Here is a 10341-nt window from a genome sequence, read left to right as displayed (position 1 = left end):
TTAAATTATTTGATATGTGCACCTTACTTAAGTAAATATTATAGTACAATGTTGAAAAATCATCAAACTACAGCAACTAGTTTGACCTCCATTCTGCCTCAGATTCAAAGGAAACAGAAGAAGATGCTCTTTCATAATTTGGACTTTTTGGTGGGGCCATTACTATATTTGTCTGGACATGCCAGCCCTAAACATTGGGCACCTTTTTAGAAGGTTCCCTGAGTATATTTGTGAAGATGGTAACTGTTGAAGAGAAGCAGGAAACCTGCCACTGCAATATCCTGACCCTTGCTCAGAGCTCCCCTCCCCTTTCCCCAGCATGGATGCCTTTCAGAGGGGGAAAACAGAGGCCCCAGCCTGGGGCCAGAATATTCCCCCTTTGATGGTGACTCTCCCTTTTCCCTAAGGAACTCCCACCCCCACCCCAGGCCTTCAGCCCCAGGAAGCAATAGATGCCAGCTTTGGGAACAGACAAATGGCAACACATCCCTGCCTCTGTGTCACCGAGGCTGGCACTCTCCTTGATAGATAACTTTTCTCCCATGCAGATGGCTCCTGTCCTTAAGGGAAACAAGGACTGAACAGCCTTTAAAATTTAAGTGGCCCAGTCTTGGACCATGAGAGAAGGGTGCTTAAGTGTTTCCAGACAGCTGTGACCAGTTTGTAAAAACACACTAGTTCCTGAAACCACCATAAAGTTACTTTCCAGGTCAGAAAGAGTCCCCCCTCCCAACTGCACTATTCTGCTTCACTGTGTGAACAAATCAGGTTTGAAGGATGGCTTTCCTTGTCACCTCCCCAAAGCCAGAGGATCCCTGCTTATGTATACACACATATAAAAACTCCAAGCCCCTGGATTGGAGCATCGCATTCCTAACCTGCACGGTGGGAAATGGTTAAGATCCAGGTCTGACTGAATAAAGGATCTCTTTGTTATATTACATCAAATTTGCAATTACTAGAGTTCTTCCAGGGTTCCCGAGACCTGGACATAACACTGTCTGCTTCAATTCTCATAAGCATCATTTTTTTTTCTCTTCTGTGGTCTCCCAGAGGAAGAGTAAACAGAAAGTGATCTTCACTTTCAAATCCTTTTTTCTAATTGAAAGAACCTTAAGTCAACCCATGACTTGAGAAGAAAAAGCTGTTAAAATATCACTTTTAAAGAAAAAATATCCAGCCGGGCAGTGGTGGTACATGCCTTTAATCCCAGCACTTGGGAGGCAGACACAGGCAGATTTCTGAGTTTGAGGCCAGCCTGGTCTACAAGTGAGTTCCAGGACAGCCAGGACTACAGAGAGAAACCCTGTCTTAAAAAAAAAAAAAGAAAGGAAGGAAGGAAGGGAGGGAGGGAGGGAGGGAGGGAGGGAGAGGGAGAAGGAGAGGGAGAGGGAGAGGGAGAGGGAGGAGAGGGAGAACATACCTGAAAAGAATTGGACAATTTAGGAGAATTGAACAAGTTTCAGGAATAATCTAGTTATTTCAAATTGGACAAAAAGAACAGCGATGCAAAAGCTTATTCAACGTTGGTGTGTTGGACACTCCTGTGTTATGGAAATAAAATTCTCAAGTAAACTGGAGGTATTCAAGGACACCACAAGAAGACCTACAGAACATGTTGTAGAAAATATTTAATCCCAATCTGGGGCTTGTACCATGCCTTTGATCATTCAGTTTCCAGATCAAAACCACTCAACTTTTATTATTTACAGTAAGCCTTAATCAGCCTTAGAGCTGGGCTGATATCACTATCTATACAATTAGAATCTACTTTCCTATCAATAACCTCAAGTTATTACTTGCAATGTTTCATCTGGGCTGCTCTTAACTCCAATTGGCCATCCCTCAGAGCCATTCTTTCTTGACTCCTAACCAATGGTATCCTTCTCCTCCCCTTCTTCTCCCTCCTCTTTAGGTCTCCTCTGACCCCCAAGCCCAGAAAACCAAGCCCTGCCTTTGTTAATTCTGACACGCTAAAGACTGTAGGCATCTTAATTCACCAGTCAGAAATAACTTGGGGGCAAGGTCACATGTCTCGACCCGCGGGACACTCAAACAGAGACTTGAGAGGTACCTGGAAGAGAATGGGGGACAAAGAAACACAAAGAATGGACAGCAAGATAAGGTTCTGTTCAAGGTGATGAATTTTAGTTTTCCCACACAGGTTATATACTCATAGGAGCAGAAAGCGGGGTGGAGGGGGGTCACTTTGTCTCTGGCTAATGCACCTATTCCCAGGAACAGGATATTGACTGGGTAAACAGTTCAGCAGAAAGATCAGAACAGTAAGGGTTATTAGGCACCTAGCCACAAGATTTATAGCTATCTGTTCTCCGCTGACTTCAGGATCTATGTCTATTTGTACTCAGCTGGGCTAGTACTCACAGAGGCCAAGACTTTGTAAGTAAGCACTTATGGCTGACAAGGCAGTTAACATTTAAACGGGATCGCTCCCAACAGTCACATAGCATCACTTGGGTCACTTGAGGATTCTTGTCTCTGGGGCAACTAGGTCTTGGGGTTTGCACTTAGTATTACAATTACATCAGGCTAAACCTCAAAAGAGCCAAGTAACTTGGGCCCCCAAGGGCTCACAGAGACTTGGTCACCAACCAGGGAGCATACAGGACTTGCCCTAGGGCCTATATACATTTATAGAAAATGTGCTTCTTGGTCTTCATGTATGGCCACTAACCAGTGGAACAGGAACTCTCTCTGTTTCTGTTCCCTGACATTGAATGTCTTTACCCCTACCTGGATTGCCTGGTTGGGCCTCAGTGTGGGAGAATGTGTCTAGTCCTGCTGGACTAGATGTCTCTAGGTGGGGTCTATCCACGGGGGGGGGGGGGGTTCTCCTTTTTCTGAAAAAGTGAGGGAGCAATTGGGGGAGAGACTTATAAGGGTGGGACTGGGAAGAGAGTATGGGTTGTGATGCTGATGTAAAGTGAACAAAAAAAAAAGTTACTGGGAAGAAAACAAAATGAAATTCTCAAAATTCTCAAGAATTCTGGGCCTTGGGTGATTTACAAGAGCAAATAGATACAGGATCTTGTCGACATAGGCATAATTAAACTTAAAGGAGCTCAAATCAAGAATTATTTGATATTAATACATATAGTTAATGTAAAAAAATAAAGCATTCTCACCAGCATATCTAAGCATGGTATGTCCCCTTACATAAAATACAATGTTACAATAGCAAATTTCTTCAATACAATATTTTAAAAATGAATAGGTTTAACTATTCCTAAGAAAAATCAATATAATCTACATAAAATTTCAAATTTTTAAAGGCTGATGGAAATGCACCTTACGTTATTCAAGAAAAATATTATAACACTTTAAAATGGCTGTTTAAAGAACCTCATTTTGTTTCCAGATTCACTAAATTCACTGTGGTTTTCTCCTTAAAACAATGGACATAATTGATCAGCTGTACGTAGGACAGGGCTGAGCATCACATCCCAGAAGAAAGGACTCAGACTTTCCCAAGCATACTTTATGAAAATGTCATCTATGCATCTTACAGGCATATAAAGTTATGAGATTCTAATTGTTTCTTAAAGTACCTGTCAACCATCTTTGATGAATAATCTGTAAGAGTTAGAATAAGTTTTCAGTTCTTATAGCTGACCTGATGACACCTAGAGATTTTAATACTTTACATAATATTTGTACATTTGTGTATTAAACATGTACTAATTCAAATCACAGAACAATCTCTCAGCTTCATGTTTTTCTTATTAAGTTTTTTCTGTTGGAATAAAAAACTGTGATCAAAACCAACTTAGGAACTAAAAGCTTTATTTCATCTTAAAGTTGCAGTCTAAAGCTGGGCAGTGGTGGCACATGCCTTTAATCCCAGCACTTGGGAGGCAGAGGCAGGCAGATTTCTGAGTTCGAGGCCAGCCTGGTCTGCAGAATGAGTTCAAGGACAGCCAAGGCTACACTGAGAAATCCTGACTTGAAAAATGAAACAAACAAACAAAAAAGTTTCAGTCCAGCTTTAAGAGAAATTAAGGCAGAAACACAAAAATACATGAAAACATATCACACACACACACACACACACACACACACACACACACACACACACGAGAGGAAGTCATAAAACATATGGAACACCATCAAATACACAAACTTATTAGCATAGATGAAGGAGACACCAATTCAATGGCATGGATATCTTCAGCATGGTTATAGATAAAAACTCCATACACTAAGGAAAGGCACCTCTATGCATATCAGCCCCCCACCCCACAAAACAGAACAACAAATAGATAAGACAAGGAGGGAAAATCCTTTGAGCATTATTAAAACACTAAGTATATAGAACAAAGAATGTATATTGAAAGCTGTAAGAAAAGACTAACAGCTGATTTTTCAGGGAAAATTCTGAAACCTCCCAGAGGTTATAGCAATGCATACAAGTCTTAAAGACTATAACAACAAACCTAAAATAATATATCCAGCAAAACTGTGATGATTTAAGGAGAATGGAGATTTTCCATGGCATAAACAGCCTAAACAAATTATATTCAATAAACTAAAACCTAAAAGAAATATAGGAAACATTATGTCTCCCTGAAGAGAGAATTCAGCATTGCAGAGAGAGTCATATTGTGGAAAGTCTTAATTATTAAAGAATAAAATATACTAAAAAGAAAACACCAAAAATCAGCAACAGGATTACCACTGCATACACACACACACGTATCAATAATTTTAAATATCAGCGTCTTCAATTCGCCAGTCAAAGAACAGACTGAATGAAAGGATCAAGAATGAATGGGAAAAAAAAATGAACCTGGCGTGATGGCACATGCCTTTAATCCCAGCACTTGGGAGGCCAAGGCAGGCAGATTTCTGAGTTCAAGGCCAGACTGGTCTACAAAGTGAGTTCCAGGACAGCCAGGGCTACACAGAGAAACCCTGCCTCAAAACAACAACAACAAAAACAACAAGAAAGAGTGACACCTTCATGATAGCAGGGATTTTAAAGTATGGCTTCCTATGAGAACATACATTCCTCAAATGAACATTTGCACTTATCCTTGTACAAAAGACTATGGCTTGGACCTAGGGTCTAGATTGGGTTCATTTTCTCTGCCAGTTAAACAAGTAAAACAGGAGAAATCCACAGCATTACAGGCAGCAGTGTTGTGGGGATGTCCATGAGAGAAGACTCCTGGGACATGGGTTTAAACCAATAGAAAGTCTTTATTAGCCAGCAGGCAGTAGTGCTGGGTGTTATGGACCCCACGGTTGCACCAAACCTTTCTCAAGATGAGTTTTAAATACCAAAGCCATATTCTAGGTTGACATACTTCAAATGGTAAGAACAGTTAGCCAGAAGCAGAAGTACAATAGCCAAAAATCCTGGTTAGTACATTTAGGGACTTTCCCAGAACTATGGACTTTGATGGATTTTGCTTTTGTTTTATTTACGGTAAATGGTCTATGTGCTCAGTTTTATAGTCTGAATAGTAGTTGTATCATATAGACAGTTGTGCTAACTACTAAGTGCCTACTACGATCTATGGCCCTGTTATATAACCCATTGGTCTTAGTTAATGATTTAAACCATGGACTCATCCTGCTTTAAAGAGGCATAGTTGGTCCTAAGATGCATTTATTTAATTAAACTGCTACATAACTGGCCATATAGATTAACATGCAGGAACCATTTGTAAACCAATCAGAAGGAGAATTTAAGGCCCAGTAAGAGCAGATAGTGGAGTAGCTAACCAAAGGTAACAAGAGAACAGGAACTCTCTCCTCTCCCCCTCCCCCTCTCCCCTCCCCCTCTCCTTCTCCCTCTTTCCCTCCCTCCCCCTTCCAGCAATGCAGCAATCCATTTTTCAAAGGAGGCTCCATTTCCTAAAGGTTCCACGACTGGTTAACAGCATCACTAGCTTTAGATGCAGTGTTCAAACTTAAGAACTTTGGAAATTGTTTCACATCAAACCATAAAAACTAATTTTGGAGTCAAATGTCAGTGACCATGACATAGTAAAACAGATTAGATTAATAAAAATTTACTTTCCTGTGTAATTAGAGTCTCATAGGCATTTTTTACCTACAATAAAAGAACAAAGACAGTTAATAATAAACACATTTAAAATATATTAAGTGAAAGCATGACATAGTTGTTTTTCATCAAAGTAGAGAAATCCATCTTATAGACTTCAGACTGAACCTCATGAAAGTGTTACTGATCCATAGGTAAACACTAAACTATATTAGAAATGGGCTATGAGCCTCCTACAAGTTATGTGGACCTTAGAACAGATTACTTACAATATCACCATGACGTTCAGTGTTTCCTTTCTTGATCCACTTGTAAATGGAACCAACAGAACCCAATCCCTACCTATGAGTAACCTTAACCCTAACTCATTGGACACTGGTCTTATTCATGATAATTTACCAGTTCCTATAAGTTGTGTGTAAACCTTCTGAAGTGGCCAATATGGACTTCAAGACTTTTGGGAAAGTATACTAACATCAGCTCTTATATCCACCAAACCTTCTATGTCAATACCATTCATTTGTACCATTAATTTGGGTCTCTGATCATTGACCACTGTTTTCCAGAACACATATTTTCCAGGACTCCCCAAATCTCCTGTCCTTTCTATTGGAGCAACCTTACTCTTGATGTAAGGAAACAACAACAGTTGAACAATCTATTTCCTGCATCAATTTACATCTTTTCCACATATACCATAATTTTTATTTCTTTCTTGCTATTCTCATCTATTATGTCTAGATGTACAATAAATCCTTGAGAAGGTGTCTAAGCATAACCAGCAATCCTGTCTGGTTTCTGACTGGATTAACTCTATCCCCAGGGTCCCTTCTTGTGTCATTGAGTATGAGGTCCCTGATTTCCTCTGTTGCCCAAAGGTCAGAATGTATTTTTAAAAGAAATTTCTAGATTTTTAATTTTATAGCCATTGGATTATATTTTCTTATTTGTATTTTTGGGAGAGGGCTCTCTTTCTATATACCTGTATTTTTTTTTAGGAAGTCTCTGTTTTACAACCCCAACTTTGCAATGGAAACTTCTTATTTCTGGCAACTAGGATAGCCTAGAAACGAGCCATTCATAGATTTGTAAATTCTGTATTCCTCTTACACGCGTTCTCGCGACCGGCCAGGAAGAACACAACAAACCGGAATCTTCTGCGGCAAAGCTTTATTGCTTACATCTTCAGGAGCCAGAGAGCAAGAGAGCAAGAGAGCAAGAGAGCTTTACTGCTTACATCTTCAGGAGCAAGAGAGCAAGAGAGCAAGAGAGCAAGAGAGCTTTATTGCTTACATCTTCAGGAGCCAGAGAGCAAGAGAGCAAGAGAGCAAGAGAGCAAGAGAGCTTTATTGCTTACATCTTCAGGAGCAAGAGAGCAAGAGCCAGAGCAAGAGCTCTATTGCTTACATCTTTAGGAGCCAGAGCGCAAGAGAGCAAGAGCAAGAGAGAGAATGGTGAAACCCCGTCCCTTTTTAAGGAGAATTATCCTCCGCCTAGGACGTGTCACTCCCTGATTGGCTGCAGCCCATCGGCCGAGTTGTCGTCACGGGGAAGGCAGAGCACATGGGGTGGAGAACAACCCTTGGCACATGCGCAGATTATTTGTTTACCACTTAGAACACAGGATGTCAGCGCCATCTTGTAACGGCGAATGTGAGGGCGGCTCCCAACATATTCCTTGAACTCTTGATTCTCCTACCTGAGACCCCCACCCCAAATGTTGAGATTACAGTCATATATAACCACTGGACAATTTCATGCTCTCTCCACTTGGGGATGACGTGAGTAAGAGCAGAAGTGCTGTTTCCCACCTTGACCTGTCCAGCAGGTCCAGTTATTCGAGGATCTCGAGGGGACCTCCTCCTAATAACCAAATGGGGGGTAGAGAGAGACGAGGGTCTTGTACGAATAACGACACGGAAACCGTTCTGAAGTTGTATCAAGACCCCCATGTATTGAGAAAGGCCCAAGGTTTAAATGCACAAGCAAAGGGGGAAGTACAGATACTTATCAGTGGGAGGGGTAGGGCAATACAAGCAAAAGGAGAAGTATTTATCAGTGGGAGGGGGGCAATAGAAATTCTTCCTTTTGACAGCTACACCGGGAAGCAGGAACTTGGTGGTGTCAGGGTGTGGTCAGGAGATGACCCAGGGCTGGAACATCCCGTAGTTCTCGGAATCCATGTGTCGGTGGCCCGCTTTTGACCCCTTTTTTTCTTCTCGGGGGGGAGAGGCCCAATTCAGAGATCAGGACAATAGCGTTGCCTAAATGGCTCCCAACATCTCCCCCGTTTTAATATTTTTATAAAGGCATATTGTATAATAAATTTGTAGCCACGTTTTTAACGATCATCTAAACGTCTGTTTGCTCTATAACCACGAAGGACACAAGGACAAGTCATCTATGATGCTTGAATTAATGGTCCCAGTCTGTTGGGTATAACTTGGGCTAGCCAAGGGATTTAGGAATGAAGCAAGCTCCGTGGGTAGAGGTAGAGGTCTGATCCCCAGTGTGTAATGTTAGGGGCCATGTACAGGATTGACTCTCAGGCCCACAGATCTTTACCCAGAGTAACCCTGACCTGCTCCTGTGCCGTTTTTTCTGGAGAAAGGTCCCTGGGGCACTCAACCTTTATGCAATCAGACATGCCTCTCAGAGACTGTCTAACAGCTTTTAGACTAATCTCTGTGCAGTACTTAGTCTTACAACTCTCACGGGCGACGGCTTCAAGTTTTAATTTTTTGATGTGTCTAGCCTGGGATGACTGTTTAGTTTCCAATGTGGCGAGAACGTATATTACCATGTCGGAAAAGCACAGACTACGGCAATCTATAAATGATTTGTGGCATGAGACTGATGGCCGAATTTAGGGGGAGGGGAATGATCTTACTTAAGCATTTTATGGAAATTGAGTCTCTCTCCCCGAGAAGAGGGTGATGAAGCGGTATCCGCGTCTGCCTCTTCTCCAGTAACCTGCTTGTTATCACCAACGTCTAGCCAATGGTAATGAACTGAAACAAATGCGCTTGAAAGAGATGAATCAACTTGAGATTTAACAAATCGGGTCAATTTCTGAAATGCCCAAGGACCGAAGGAAATCAATAATAGGAGTTCCAATAGGGGTCCCAAAAGGGAGGGCAACAAGGTCGAAAGCCAGGGGGAGGTTGAAAACCAGTTTTGGTAGTTCACCTTTCCTCTAGGCCATTGTAAATACTTGTGTATGGGTGTAACTCAGCTATCTATAGTTCTAAGTATCTACTCTGGTTCCTCTTTAGGTCTTAAACTTCCTTTTTCCTAGTTGATGCTAAATTCCTGTGTAAGGCACTGACCTAGCTTTTATTTAAAGTGATAGTGTAATGCCAGAGGCAATTCTGAATGTCACTGAATAGTCAACTTTCTTCCTGAATTCTAAGCCCATGGTCTGCTCAAGGACTTTCTAGGACAGTGGAACACCGGTCAAGGCTTGGCTATGTCTAAAATTTCCACCTTTCTAGCCTTAATGTATGTTATATCCTGTCTTCTTACTACGACTACTACTTTTAAGACATCTTTTGTCTCTAAATTTTTATCTATATAATATGTTGCTCTGACAAAGCTATGGAAATATTCCTATGCTTACCATTAACAAAATGGGCAGTATGTAGCTGCTGATCTAAAGCTGTGGTAGATACCTTTTTAAAGTTTGCATTTTCAGATTTTAAAACCAAGGATCATTTTCTAACTCTAATGGGCAGCAAAGCATAAGCAGGTCTCTTACAAAAACATAACAGTAGATTCCTTATCTAAATTAGGATCTACACAATTAGTTAATTGACAAGAATTACAATGAATATGAAAAGACTTGCCAAGATTGGCGATCTTAACTCTTAAGATTATCGAACAATAAATAAGCATATAGGTAAGGTACACAAACTTTCATAGCTATAAGGAGCTGGCCTGAATGGCAAAAAACAGTGTCTCTGATGAAAGCATCTTGTACATTCTCTGTACCAGTCTTTTTGCCTCACGAGTCAGTTTTTTTAGTTGTTTGTATTTTAAGTTGGCACCGGTTTGGTACTCCTTGCTGCAGCGCATGGTGGAGATACGAAGTTTCTTTATCTGTAAGTGGATGCTCTCTGATTTCTCCTCTTTTGTGTACTCAGAACAGCTTTTTGGTCACCACTGTCAGGGCACTCACAGGTCACAGGTCAGCCTGTCACATTGGAAGCTAGTATGCTCTTGTAGCATTCTGTGGAAAAAACAGAAACATTCTCCCTTTTCCCCATATTAAGTATCTGAACAGGATCATGGCAAGTGCCAATAAGTGGATC

This window comes from Mus musculus, chromosome 7 (genome assembly GCF_000001635.26).
Source record: "Mus musculus strain C57BL/6J chromosome 7, GRCm38.p6 C57BL/6J".
NCBI lineage: Eukaryota > Metazoa > Chordata > Mammalia > Rodentia > Muridae > Mus > Mus musculus.
This window is presented reverse-complemented; position numbering follows the sequence as displayed.